Source organism: Lathyrus oleraceus, chromosome 7 (genome assembly GCF_024323335.1).
Source record: "Lathyrus oleraceus cultivar Zhongwan6 chromosome 7, CAAS_Psat_ZW6_1.0, whole genome shotgun sequence".
Classification (NCBI taxonomy): domain Eukaryota; kingdom Viridiplantae; phylum Streptophyta; class Magnoliopsida; order Fabales; family Fabaceae; genus Lathyrus; species Lathyrus oleraceus.
In genome coordinates, this window is record NC_066585.1 from 168,932,294 (window position 1) to 168,948,268 (window position 15,975).

The window sequence follows — 15,975 nt, forward strand, 5'->3', positions numbered from 1 at the left end:
GCTCTTGCGCGTACCCATCTGAGATAAGGTTCCATAGGAATAGAGTTTTTCTGTCCTAAAGTGCCTCTTTTCACCATACCCCAAGCTCGTACAAATCTTTGACGAAGGCCTTGGGAATCGCTGTCATAGTCAAACACAATGCCTTGGATGATTATTTCATGTGGACCATCTCTTCGAGCATAACCAAACTGACGTAGGGCTAAGGCTGGGTTATAAGTAATACCTCCTCTTATCCCCAGGAGTGGTACGTTAGAGAATTCTCCACAACGGTCAATGATGATAACATTTTCTTTGAGATGAGGACACCAACGGATGTCTGAATGGGAGAGCGACATTATCCTTTGAGACCATTTCAGATTTTGCTCATTCTTCAAGACTGATTGAGGAAGGTGCGAAATAAACCACCTAGACAACAACGGTATGCAGCACATGAGAGTCCCTTGCCTTTTCATAGTACAAGTGTGAAGGGAATGCAAAATGTCTCCGAGCAAGGTAGGCACAGGGTTATGAGTGAGGAATATCTTAATAGCATTCACGTCTACGAATTGGTCTGGATTAGGAAATAACACCAAACCATAGATTAGTAATGCCAGAACGTCTTCGAAAGCATGGACATTCATAACCTTTAAGAATTCTCGGGCCTTATTTATCAGAAACTTGGCAAGTAAACCCTTAACTCCACTTCTTGTTACCCAATTGGTTTCAATATCGGACTTTGTCATGTGTAAAGCCGCGACAACTTCTTCAGACTTCAGAATCTTTTCTAAACCACTGAAAGGTGTTTGATCAAGGATAGGTATCCCAAGCATCCTGGAGAATTCTTCCAATGTGGGTACCAACTGATAATCTGGGAATGTGAAGCAATGATGTTTAGGGTCGAAGAACTGGAATAGAACTCTCATCATATCTTCTTTGAAACCAGTGGTAACCAAATTGAGAAGAGAACCATGTTTCTGGATGAACTGAGCATGATCGGGAAGTTCTGACACTAAATTCTTGAGTTGAGGAGAGATTGCCGCAAGATTAATCCGGATAGTCTTCCTAGGAGCCATAGCCCTGTTTCAGAGCAAAGTTAAATCCCTAAGTCCTTGAAATGGTTAGTACGATGCCATGATGTTATGATGTTATGATGTTATGTAAAAAACAAGCACAAACAAGTCACACAACAATCATTCCTGGGTTTTAAGGCTTGCATGAGTTCCATAGGTAAGTACCCTCCCCACTGAAGTTTGGTTGGTTCAACCTGTCCTAGAATAGTAACCGGGTTCTAGAAGGATCTCAGATCATTGACCTTCCTTTAAGTCCACCTCAGTGCAACACCAAGCGGTTGACCGAAGCTTCCCTAAAGTCCAATCTCAAAGAGTGTAGTATCGAGTCTCAACCAACCCCGGTCGGAACCGAAGTCGGTTATCTCACTACTTTCTAATGGCCAGGATGAGTCAATTAGGGTTCTAAAGGTCTGGTTAACGCTTTGATGACACCACGCGGACGCCAAATTTCTCCTCAAGTAAACATGAGGAACATCAGGACATCCAAAGTGTCACATTAACCGTAGCCATCATTTTAACCATTCCAGTATACGCCGATAGTCGCGATGATCTTTTGCTACTTACCTAAGGTACACTAGATCCGTGTGTAGGATCTTTCACTCAAGCATAAAATACCCAAGCAATCCCTTAAAAGCAAATCAGACAATTTGAATAAGTGATCTTGTTTTTAAGGTAACCTCTCTTTTTAAGGGTTCCCAGCAGAGTCGCCAGTTCTGTCATACAGTGAAATGACTTTGGTGTGATTTGCTTTGGAAAGCAAATGTCGCGGATAGCAAGAGTCGCCACCGACTTTTCTTTTATCCAATAAGGAAAGGTGGAAAAGAACAGGAAAGACCTTAATTAGATTTTGGGTTCGGGAGGTACATTATACAAAGGGAAGGTGTTAGCACCCTTTGTATCCATGGTTATCCATGGGCTCTTAATTGCTTGATCACTTATATTATTTTTCTTGTCTGAAAAAGTGTTCGTGAATTGTTTAGAAAATGTTTTGAAAAAGAGAATTTAACTTTGTAATGATTCTCGTATGAATGTATACAAAGTGGTTATCTCGTTTAGTTTTGAAAATGGTTTAGAAAAATATAACTCAGTAATGATTCTAGTATGAATGTATACCAAGTGGTGATTTTCTAGTATTTGTGAAGTGTGAAAAGTATTTTTAAATTGTGCGTAAGCAATTAAGAGTTATACCTACCCAAGGTCTTGATGGGCATTTCCTATCCTTGTGAGGGTAAAACCGTCCTTATTATTGAGAAATAAGTAGTTTTATCCTTTGGATGTAAAAGGGTCATCGTAGGGTCATCGATTGGTCATTGAAAGCAACGGTTGTAAGGATACCTTAGCATTCAAAGGGACTATCATCATTTAACCGTAGGCTACACCGAAGGGTCATCGAGGGACAAAATCATATATTCGAAGGCAACATCCGAGGGACTATGATTTATTTTATAGGGACATGATGATTTAATCGAAGGGTCTTTGCTAAGTGTATCCCCACATTCGCGGGACATGACCATAATACCGTAATACCATAAAGCAACAAAGAGAGGTCCAAGATCACATATTCAAAGGCCGTATTTTACAATCAATTAGGTAATTAGGAGGAATCCCCACATTAAAATTAATACATTAAGATCAATTAAGCAATTCAGGGTGGATCTTTGCCATAAAATTAATACATTAAAATCAGTTGAGTAATTCAGGGTGAATCTCCACAAAGGTATCCCACAAATAAAGTGGAATACCTAACAAGCAATCTTTTCCTGGGATATGTGAACCTTTACAAAACTCAACAAAACGTGTCAGAACACCAAATCAGGGTGCAATCGAAGATTACACCAAAAAAAAAAGATCACAACAGTAAATAGGGTCGGGTAAATGATGCATGGCTATGATAAAACATGAGTGAAAAATCAGAACAGAAAAGTCAGCTACTGTCACGTTCGCTCCTGCCTCGCCTAGCGAAGGCTTAGCGAACACTCGCTGCATGCTCGTTTAGCGATGTGCTAGCGAGCGGCTGCGGATTCTGGTTTTGATATCAGTACAATTTCAACCAATTTTATGCCTTATGACTTTCATTACAGCAATTATATGGTTAATCATTTAAGGTATTCAGGTACATACTAAAATTCACATGCCAAACTTAAGATATTTTCATAAATTTAATCATAATGCCATATGCAAATTAAGAACATAAGGCAGTAATAGCAATGTAAACCTGTTTGCAATTGAATTGCGACTTTGAATCGACAAATCGGATTGAATTGGGCAGAGGTAAACCTTGATGCCGCCGAGTTCCTTCAGGGTTTGCCTCCAGGGTTTGCCGTTTGTGAGTGTTAGGGTTTTCTTGCTAGGGTTCTCCTTTCTCCGTTTTCGTCTCTCTTCGTCTGTCCATTTTCGTGACTGAAGCGTGGGTATTTATAGTGATTGTGGTGACCTAATGGGCTCAGAATGAAGCCCAAAAATTCTGATATTCGCAAGCTTCGCTAGGCGAGCGTGTAGTGAAGGGTTCGCTAGGCGAAGGAGTTGCTCGCCTAGCGAGCAAGCCAGTTTGGGCCATTTTCTGGATTGGGCCACTCGTGAGCTGGGCCTTGGTTCTTTTAAGGCCAGTGCCTTGCAGAATGAGTTGGAGTGCTTCGAAAAATGCCTTGTAATATTAGCGGGCAAATTTTGGGGTATGACAATTTGGTTAACCAAAGTGTCCTTTGGTCAACACTAATAAGTGGGGTTGAAATGATAGTTGAACTATGTACAATAATAAACCTATGGAATTAATCAACTAACTAAAATCAGACAATTCTAATTAAGGCCCTAGACTAAGGGAATATGTATTAAAAATCAAGATTTTAAGCACTAAGGGTAAAATGGTAAATATGTCACAAATGAATTAATAGAGTATTAATAATCATGATTACTTATAATTAATTAAAACTAATGAATATCTGAAAAATTAAACTAAAATTTACTTACCTAAACCTAGAATTCCTAAATATTTCAAATAACCGATTAATTATCAATTATTTCTACTAATCATAACTCACAATTAACTAATTAAAATTAGCCTAAAATATAATTAATATTTTAATCTAATAATTATGATTAAATATTAAGCAATGATTAATAATAATAAAATATGATTTAGCTAGTTAAACATTAATTAGGGTATAACTAGCAAACAAGGTTTGCTTGAGCAATTGGGTCGTAGGCCCTAATTGCAAGGCCCACTGGCTATCAGGCCAGACACGGGGGTGCGAACGAAATTGAAGGGGGTGGCCTGGAAAATGCTTGGGCCAGCTAGGACCCCAGGCCCACACTTTACCGATCACCACCACCAAATGAACTCAAAGGTCCTGGATCCATGGATCTAGGTTAGTACCACTCGTTCAACACACATGAATCACACCTCTCTCGATTCCACGAATCCTCCTTCGAGAAAAGAAATTGAATCGCGACCTTCTCCATAACGCGTGAATCTTCTTTGGCCTCATCAACATCTAAATCATTCCCTCATCTTTATTGAACAAGAGTTGCAGTACCTTCGTCGGAGGCTAATCCACCATATCGAAGAGAACGGGTGGATGACGTTCGAGTTTGTTCAAGAAACAATGCTCGATGAGGCGCTCCAATATAGAATTACGACAAGAGAATAGTGAAGATCATGAATGATGGATAACAATAATTAAGTGAAGAACATACTGATGGGGGATTCTGATGCGATGGCTCGACGGCGATCTCTTCATAGGTACTTCACTTCCTCCTTTCTCCCCTACTTCTCCTCTTCTTCTTCAATTCTCCTTCCATCTTCTGAGTTTCGAATCCTTCTTTTCTTCTTCGCTTTTTGAGAGTGTATGATTGAATGGAGTATATTGAGTGTAATGTTGAGATAGGATTGAAGAGTGAGAGAGAGTGAAGAGTGATTATTGAGAGTTTTGGCGTACAATCCTTATCCCCTTAAGATTGCAGTGTTGGTTAAATATACATGGCTTCATAGTTAGTTAGAAATAAAGCTCAAATTTGTCATGAAACTCACTATCAATTCAGTTGGTTAGAAATTAGAGAAAAAAGTGTTAACTCTCTGAGATTCAGTTACTAGTTAGTTGGTTTGAAGATGTTAATTCAGTTAGAACTTATGTTAACTGTTAGTTATTATAAACAGTTAGGGTGATTCAATTATTTAGGCTAGTGAAGTTCATGGTGATGTTTAGTTAGGAATGAATGAAAGCAGGTTGAAATGCATTTTTCTTTTGATGTTATTGATGAGTTCTTGTTTTCATCGGGTTTGCAAGTGATGTTAGTTATGGACCAGTGAATTGTTGAATGAACCCAATAATTAGGAAGTTGGACTTGTATTAGAATTAATTGGCTGCTTAACTGAATATGCTGATTACACTACCTTGTTGTTGAAGCTAGCGGAAATATACCGGAACGTATCGCACACTCGAACATACAATAGAGTCACAATCTAACTTTATTTATTCCCGAAGGAAAGGAAAAACATCGATAAAACCCATGGGGAAAGATATATGTTGGGTAAGGAAGTAGGTTATGCAAGGGGAATGTATTAGCACCCCTAACATCCATGGTACTCCATGGGAACCGTTTTGTTTGTTCTTGCTCGAATAAGTGTTACATATGAAGATTACTCGTAAAAGAATTGAGGAAAAGAAAAGAAATAGATAAAGTGCTTTGTGAGGAATAGGGCCCTCATGCCTACGTATCCTTATAGTGCAATGAGGAATTCAGAGCTCCGTAGTTCAAAGAACTAGTGGTAGGAGATGAAAAGAAGTTGTGATCAAGGTATGGTCTAAATCAAAGAATTATATTGATTTGAACTCCAACAAGGGGTGAAATGTGAACCCAAGAGTAAAAGTGACTTCTCACCGATACATGGGCTAGCATGGTTGTCGCTATAGGGTAAGGCCAAAAACAAGGAGAATTAAGTGTTTGGGGACGATCCAAACAACTCTTAGTTCATAAGGTGATGCAAGATGGAGCACAAAGGGATATTATATTTAGCTCAAATAATAGGGTATATCACATGGAGTGAATGAAGGTAGAATACAAATGCATCATGGAGATGAATGGAATGAAGTGACCAAAGTCACAAAAGTGAATATTTGGTAACAAGTGACCGAAGACGTATAATTTGAAACCAAAAGTTAAAGGTATATTAGAATCCATAGGAGAAATGGAATTTATACCATATAGGGAAAAACTGGCATTAACCGGTACATGGACTAGCATGGTTATCGCTATACGGTATGGCCAAAAATGAATGAATTAAATGTATGGGTACGAGACAAACAACTCTAGGTACAAATGTGGACTGTCGTTATATCGTCCTAAAAGGGTGTATATGGAATTCTAAAGAAAACTGTATTTTGGTGTCAAAGGAATAATATGTCGCTAGGGTGAACGATTTGTGATCGAAGGTAGATAATGGATTGTGAAAGATATGAATGGTGCCCTAAGGCGGAAGGAATAATTAGAAGTCTACTCGCCAAGGATTTGCATCCTCGTGCCTACGTATTCTCATTGTGAAATGAGAAAATCAAAGCAATCATAGTTCGCAGAACTATTAGAACAAAGGGAGAGATAAGTAATGAAAGTATAACTTGTACCAACAGAATAGTATCAAAGGAACCCACAAATGGAAAAGAACTTGGAACCAAAGAGTAAAACGGGCGTTTACCAATATGTGGGCTAGCATGGTTACCGCTATAGGGTAAGGCCAAAAACAAGGTGAATTAAATGTCTGGGTATGATCCAAGCAACTCTTGGTTCCCAAGATGGATTGTCGCTATATCGTCCTAAAAGGGTATATGCGTGGCCCAAAATAAAGTATCATTGTGTACAAGGAATAATATATCACTGGCTGGGTAACAAATAGTTCGAGATCAAAGAAGTATCATATCTTGGATCCATGAAAGAGATAGACTCTGAACCGAAGAGTAAACATGTGTCTTAGCCAAAAAAGAATGAATTAAACGTTTGGGGACAATCCAAACAGCTCTCGATTCATGAGGTGGACTGTCGCTATACCGTCCTAAAAATATGTACAAGGAGTCCACGGAGAAATTTATTCGATCTCAAAAAGATGGTCTTGATTGAGTGTGGAATGATTGATAAATAGGGTAGCTCACGAATAATTTGAATTCTCCTGCCTACGTATCCTTATAGTGCAATAAGGAAATTAGAGTTTTTGTAGTTCGGCCCACTAGGACTGAAAGCAAGATGATTGAGGCAAAAGAAAAGATTGATTGATAATGGAATATGGAGAGGCTTGACAGTTGATTGATAATAATCACACTAAAGTCTATGAATAGGGGCGAATGCTTTGAATAGCAAGGGCCTACGCCTCGTACGCAAAGTCACTCTAGACAAGGGTAGGAGAAACTATGTCTCATCATTCCTTATTACTTAAGGCTCATGGTGCATGATACTTCTCATAACTGACAAGTTGTTGGAGAAGAATCTTCATTGTAGCTCCTTGTGTTGATGTTTCATTTCATGAAGAATACTTGGCAGTTTACTCGATTTGTATTGCACTAAAGTCTATGAACAAGGGCGAACGCTTTGAATAGCTAGGGCCTACGCCCCGTATGCAAAGTCGCTCTAGACGAGGATAGGAGAAACTCAGTATCATTATTCCTTATTGCTTAAGGCTCATATTGTACAATTTGAATTATATTAACCAAAGGTTGACCTTTGATTTATTTCCTATAATTTACTGCTTGATGTGACTGGAATATCTTGCGTGAAAGACTGGTCTTGAAGCTTGGAGATCCACAGTATTAGAATTAAGCCTATCAAGTAATCAAGTGACTTTTGATTACTCTAATGGGTTGTGGGGTTATACATCACCAAAGTATTTAATTGATCAAAATTGCTTTTGATCTATTTGAATCGGAGGGTTTAAATTAACTTGGAACCTATGATTAATCTGAATCTAAAGGTTAGAATTAAATTCAAAATCTATTCCTAAGGGAGCATGCAATTGTTAATTAAAACTAGGTTTAAAACTAATTAAAATCCTAAGTCAAAATTAATCCTAAGGGAACATGCATTTGTTATGGTAAAAATACCAAAATAAACCCTAAAGGGGGTAGAATGGTCATTTTACAAGAATATGGATATAGAATGAAAATCAATTAAAAATTAATTAAATCCAATTAGTTCTAATTTCCTAAAAATCTAATTAAAACTAGTTGTCAACATTTCTGAAAATTCTAATATTAATCCATTTAGAAAAACTAACAAATAGCATAAACACAAGCCCAAGAAAATGACTGCAGAACCTGAATATAATATGCAGAATTCAGCAATAGGGGCTTTAGGCCCAACAGAATAAGCTCAAATACAAAGAAGTGTAGTTGGGTTTGGCAAGTATGTTGTTAAGAAAAACTGGGGTGTAGAAAGCAAATTATTGGGCTTAATGGCTAAGCCCAACAAAATTTGCAAAGGGACATGTGAAAAAATTCAGCAACTCACTCTCTTCTCTACATATTATCTTTCAATTCTCATGTCAAAACATAAGCACCACTGGAGCTCCGACACCACCGCGCCGGAGGCGGCGGAGTTGGTCGGAATCAAGAAAAAACACCATTTTCCTACTCCTCTCAACGTTTTCTATCCTAATCTCTCATCTATTCTAACTAGAAGTTAATCAATTTTGGAAATAGAGCTATTAAAGTCAAGAACCCTAAGCATAAAATCTGAAATTAAATGGGGATGAAGGAGAATCAAACCACCAAACCTTGGGGTTTTGATTCTCCACTACACAAGCTACATTGTGTTATTAAAAATTCAGCAAACAAACAAGGATGAAGATTCACCGACCTGCAAGACAAAGGATTGTCTTGGAACTTGCTGAAATTTGAAGGTGATGAAGATGAAGAAGATGAAATTAAAACCAGAGGTATGCTACTTTGAACCTTTAATCTTCTACTTCTACTATGAACTCTTCCTCTTCAAGAATCAACTCTGAAAAATTATGAATTGAATTGTTATTGTTGATGTTGATTATATGAATGTAGGAATAATGTTGAATGTAAGAGGTTTAGCTCAATTGATAACAAACTTAAATGTGAAGCTTGCTCCAATGGTGATTTGAGCTTTGGTGTATGGAGAGGAATTTGAGAAGATGAAGTAAGAGGAGAAAAGTTGAATTTACAATGAGTAATTTGAGAGAATGATTCTGATTTTTGGTTACTTTCTTTGATTTGATGAGAGTGATGAGTTTATCTAGATTATAGGTTTGGATCAAATGGAGGTTCAGAGTTAGTTTTGATGTGGCTCAGAATCAGTTGAATGAGGCTTGGAGTTAGTTAAAATGGGTTAGAATTAGTTGAATGGGGCTTGGAGTTAGTTTGGGACTGTTATAAGTAACTCACAAATGTTGAGAAGTTTGGTGAATTGAAGTGTTAAGAGCTTGGTTCAATGCATGAATGATATGGTTGGTTGTTGCATAATCATGTAAAATGGTGTTTTTGGCTACTGGAAGCAGGGTAATCGATTACCTAAACACGGTAATCGATTACCATCATGAAAAAAGGCTTTTTCCTTTATTTTGATGCATGGGCTCATGTATGAGGCATAATGGCTTGGCTTTCTTTGAATGAATGAATGAAATGGAATTAATGAGTCATGGAATGACTTGATCAAATGGACAATGAAATTGTATCAATGGGACTATAAATCAAAGCATGGATGAATCTTGACATCTTAATAAAACTATGAAAGTAATGGATTAAGTGGGAATGAAATAAGACTCGGATCAAATGGATCATGAGACCATGAGGTCAATGAAACATGAATGCAAACATGCCTTGAATCAATCACATAACACCATGCGTTAGGGTTTACTAGGTCAAAGTTCAAAGCTATATCTCAACCAAGAATCTCGAGCCAAGTGAGAAGCCAACTCAAATGGTGTATCAATGCCATGAACCACAACCATGGTTTACACTACCTCAATATAAACCATAGGGTTCATAAACCTCAAAGCCAAGGACTAGGGTTTTGATGAACCATAGATCAGAAAGCCAAACCAGTAAAGCACCTGAATATCAACTATCCCTGATTTGGGTTTTAAACAAAACCCAAAGCTCAACAGGCAACACCTCAAACCATGGACCCACAATTGGGGTTCAGAAGTCGGTTTAATTACACAAAAGGTCAAATAAAAAATCCCATATGAGAAAGGTCAAGAATTAGGGTTGGGATGTACAAATGAATGTCAAGATATAGGCCACAAGAGTCAAGGTCCTAAAGAATCAAGAAATTAGGGTTTCTCTCCACATGATCAGAAATAACATAATCCTCAAACCAAAGTCCTGATTTTCATTAGCCATAAACCCTGAATCTATGATGCATGTTAGCAAGTGTTAATCATGAATGAATAATGCACATAAATTAAATACGAATGAGTCTTAAGCCATAAGTCAGGTGAGAAGCGAAAAGGGGGGGCAAATTTTAAGATACAACAGCTGTCAATTATTTTTCTAGAAACATGTTAAATGAAATAAAACCACGATATTGGTTTTGTTTACTGCATTTCGCTTAGAATGGCTAAATGAATTGCAGGTTTTGTGTAGTTTTGGCTGGCAAGCTGTTAATTGGGAATCACTTAGTGAAATTATTATGAAAATTCTAAGTAGTTAACTAATGTCAGTTCATGTTAGGAACATTGGTTGTGTGATGGTTTTGTTAATTTGAGTTTGGTTGGTGCACAGTTTGACATGAATTTGGAATGTTGAATTTGAAAAGTTTGTCTTAATGGTTTGTATGTTATGTATGTTTTCTCTTGTACATGATGTGGTGCTAGTAAAGGAAGAACATAAGCATAGTGTCGCATCCGCGAAAAAACAACCGGCGGGACTCAAATAAAAACACAACACAGAGCCGCCACTGCGCGTTATTTATCCCAAGATAGGGAAAGGAAACGCTCAGAGAAACCTGGAAAGGAAATGGTCTTGCGACCAAAGAGAAAGGGTAAGGGAGTCGGTTACGCAAGGGGAAGGTATTAGCACCCCTCACGTCCGTCGTACTCGACGGGATCCACGTTCTAAAATAAAGAAAAGGTTGCTAAACATCACACACACACACAGGGGAACGCAGGTGGGGTTAAGAGAAGGGAGCTCGATAGGACATCGCATCATATGCCTACATATCTCGTCTGGAACGAGAATCAGAGCCACTGTAGTTCGGCTTACGCACGCCAAACAACACAAAACGCACAAACAGATGGCAAACCTGGAGCCCGACAACCACTCGATGGAATTACGTCAGCATCCGAACCAAAACACGCACAAAACGGCAAACGTGGAGCCCGATAGCCAATCACTGGACTTACGTCGGCATCCGAACCAAACATACACAAGAAGGATAACAAACAAACACACACAAAAAGAAAAAAGTTGCCCGGAGTGGTCTCGCACGACCACCTGCCTACATACCTCGTCTGGAACAAGGATCAGGGCGATGTAGTTCCCCTCAAAGGGAAAGAAAAATCTAGCCAGAAACCAGGGGAAGACACACTACCAGGGAGCTGTACTCGAGCCTAGTGTTGTCATGCATCGTTACCCTACGTTCAGGTTTCTACCTACTTGCACAACTGCAAGCTACTCCTATCCAGGAAGAAAGCAAGCATACAAGCATACAATCATCAAGCATTTCAAACAACCATGTCAAACAAATATTCACAAAGCACACACTATAACCAATCAAGTGGGCTCAAACAATGGGTTTGACTGCCGAAGCAAGTCGTCTGTACATGGGTATTATTCGCTCTTAACCTTGCCATTACGAGGCTAAGGTGAAGCAGATGAAAAGGTGAAGTGAGGATGGGACCTCACAGCTCTTATCCCTGACCAGGGAGAGCTTCTGACAAAGGAGCGTGGGTCCAGAATGGAGGGACCCTTCTACGCTCAAAGATTCTGACTCGATTGTGCAACAGCACAGGATCTTGGGTTTGTGTCCCAATGCATCAACACACAGCAGTGTGAGCAGAGGGACGACTCACAGAATAGTGGGGGATAGATTGCATATCCCTACCTTCCACCAATTGCCTCATAGAGGACTTCACCTGCTTAGGCACAATATTAAACAATCACAAGCATCGCCTCTTAAGGAGGACTTCAGACAGTTTGCCCGGCCAAATAACAGACCGGGTCTCCAGACTACATGAAGAATAGAAGTCCTACCTCAAGTGGTTTAAAAACCAAGCAGCAGCAAGCAAGTTCTTAAAGAACTGTAAGCAACTAAAGGTACCTGAAAACAATCAAGTATTATCAGTGCTCAGACAGACAATCATAAACAGCAAATGTTAACCAGTCAGACTATACAGATAACACACAATCAAGCTATAAGCTCAAGCTCAAGCTCAAGCTTCACAACCTACAAAACAAATTCATGTTAGTTCTCAACATCAAACAATGTCAATTAATCCACTTGGTTCAATCTCCCTAAGCATGGTGCTTTTCATCCTGAAAAATCAAGCAAATGTGAGAGACAAGACCACTAGGCCAAGCCTAGGGTCCAAAAAGTGAGAAAAAAATCTAAACAGCAAGCAATCTTTAACCAAAATCAAATTAATACCAAACAAAAGCAAATGCAATTGGTCCCATGCTTATATCATTTACCATATTCATTTCATGACCAAAACAAGCCAAACTAGGTCAAACATAACACCAAACATCCAACCAGAATAACTTCAATCAAAAGCATATCAAAACAATTCCAAAAATCCTCAAATAATTTACACCTAAACAGGACATATTCAGGGTATAGCATGTCAATTTTCAGCTCAATTGGACAAAAGGAACTATGTCAATGAAAATCAAGAAAAACAGACACAAATATTCAAGCCAAACCATATCATCAACACATGCATTCACTTCAAAAATTCATAAATCAATGAAAACAGTTAATAAATGAATGGGACCAAAACAGGGATGTCCTACAATGTGTCTACAACCAGCATACCAAATTTCATCATCATCCAATACCATATGAGCATTTCACAAAGATATTCCAAACATGTACCACATGAACTTGCACATTTGACCAACAGAGATGAAAAATACCAATCAAATTGAAAATGCCACATAAAAATCCAGAAATATTCACATAGCATCTTAACATGTTAATGATCACACATATAAAATTTCAAGTCATTTAAACAAGCCTAGGTCATGAAAATAAATCCAGAAAGTTGACCTAGCTAGGTGTGACACAAATTGTCACACCTAGATTCAAAAATTCACAACTCAATCATCAGGTATCCAAAATTCATAAAATTTACATGTAAATCACCATTGATATGTCTACAATCACCACAAAAATTTTCAAGAATTTCTTTTAGAGCATGAGGATTTCACAATAGGAATGGCAAAATGTGCACAAAAATGACCTAAGTCAAACATCTCTAAGTCAAACCTATTTTTTACCAAGCACAACTTGCAAATTCATGTCCATAAAATTCTACAGGGAAATTGGAATCCATAGAAAAAATCCTCACATTTTTGTGACCTTCCAATTATTTTTTATGAATTTTTTAAGGTGTTTATGATTTTTACATAATTATTTGAATATATTATAAATTAATTGAATTCATTAATGGCAATTGTGTAAATACATCAAACAGTGGCGCGGTAAACAGCATATTCAAAAATTCAAAACGAAAAACGGATCAAACACATGTATTTTCCAGAAATTGCATCATCTTCATCCAGAAACGTCAAGAACGCATGAACTTCGAACCAGCATCAAAATGCACAATCAGATAGGCGTTGGAACGGTCTCCTACCGTAGAATCCAAATATGTCCATGGCTTAACCTAATTGTCTCTAAATCTTGCAAATCGAACGACTTAGGGTTTGGTGTTCTAACTTCGAATCAAGATTACATGAGCTACACTAATCCGTTTCCTAAACTAATCACATCATGATGCTCTATGTTCTTCACTCTATAAAACGCACATAATCATTCACCAATCCATGAGTTTCGAATCCTGACCTTAATTTGTAGGCAGTGGTGGAATCGATGTTCTTTGCGCGTTTTTCTCCCAAACAGTTGTAGTAGAAGCTCCAGGAATTTGAATGCAAGGCTTAGGTTCGATTGAAGTAGCCTCTAGTGCACAAAATCTCGATTCACCATTAATGGAGCAAGCTTGGACAGTCACGATTGGCAAGGCTTTTGGTGTGGATTCTCAAAAACAGCAGAAGACGATGTTGATTGGAGATCAACACAAAAGGAATCGTGCAAAAGGATGAAGAATTGGAAGAGATTGAAGGATTTTTGTGTTGTGTGTTCTTGAGAGAATGTGATGAATTTGGAGAATTTTGATGTGATTTTGGGAATTGTGATTTTCTGTTAGAAGTTAGTTAGGATTAGGAATTTATACCTCAGCTTAATCAAGCTCTAATCACTTTAATTAGCAAAATAGAATGTGTTTAGCAAAATGTCACTTTCAAAGGCAAGGGCAAAATGGTACTTTCATAAGGGCCTTGTGACAGCTCATTGCCAGCTCATACACACTCTAAATATCTGTCATGAGCTATTGCAACTTGTCTCATCTTCATTGGATGTGTATTTTAGAATTTCCACATGTGATGGCACTTTGTTCATTTTTTCAAGTTCATTTTAAAAGCCAATTTCCAAACCATGAAGCCTTGGCATGTTATGAGTATTCCAACAAGTTTCAAATGCCATTTGTGAAGTGTTGCAAAAATCCCCATCCAAAAATTCCCATTATTTCTCAAGTTGGACAATTTTGCCCCTGGTTCATTTAACTGTACAGTTGAAATTTGACTTTTTGCATTGACCATTTTTGAGAAAATCCAATTATGCACCATGAAAGTACATGTCAAATGGAGTTTGTGCATATAAAGAACACCCAATTTGGACACTCCATGTGGAAGTTATGCTCCTCTGATTATGGGTCATTTTTGAAATTCATTGGACCATATCTTGCCAACCATACATGGGATTTTCAAGTTGTTGGACTTTTTGGAAATGTGAGAACAAGATCTACAACTTTCATGTTGAACAATTTTTCATTTGAAGCTTCCTTGGACATGTAATTTTGAGGTCAAAAACTTTCCATTTTTGGAAACTTCTATTACAAGTCACTTTCTATTTTTGGCAATTTTTGTTCTGACTTGATTTTCTCCATTCTTAAGCTTTGCAATGTCAAATAACACTTGTTCCAACATGAATGAAGTGTATCCAACTCATTTCCACCTCCAAATCCATAAAATCAAGCACAGTTGACCACAATTGTCTTTTTCAACTGATAGATGAATTTGGCAATGCATAGATCAAACCGAGCTCCAATCTTCTGATGAAATGGCTCAAGGGTGAAACCCTAGCCTCAATTAGCTCAATACAATCACAAAATGATCCCCACATCCATCATAAACCCCATCTCCTGATCATGCCCTGATTGGCCCAATGCAACTGATTAGGGTTGACCAGTGGTCAAAACCCTAATCTCCAAGGAATGCTCCCACACTTGATGAAACCAAATCATGATGATGATGATGTATCATTTCAAACAAGATGAATACCAATATCCTTTGAGAATCATGAAACCCTAATTTGAACTTGCCCATCCTCAGATGATCAATAACCAGTCCAATGAAACCCTAGCTTGCCCTTTGACTTCCTCATCTTCTGATCAAGACTTGGGAGGATGACTTGCACAATGTAACCACATGATATGCAATATGCAATGCCTAATGACCTAACAATGATATGCAATATGATATGCTAGTCCCAAGAAAGGAGGGCAAATTTTGAGGTGTTACAGCTGCCCCTATTCAATCCACTGTGAACCTGTCGATATGAATAGCCTCGGCTTTCAGATGATCAGGATGAAGAGTGATTGAATACCAAGAACAGACGAACAATTTGCACTCTGATGGGA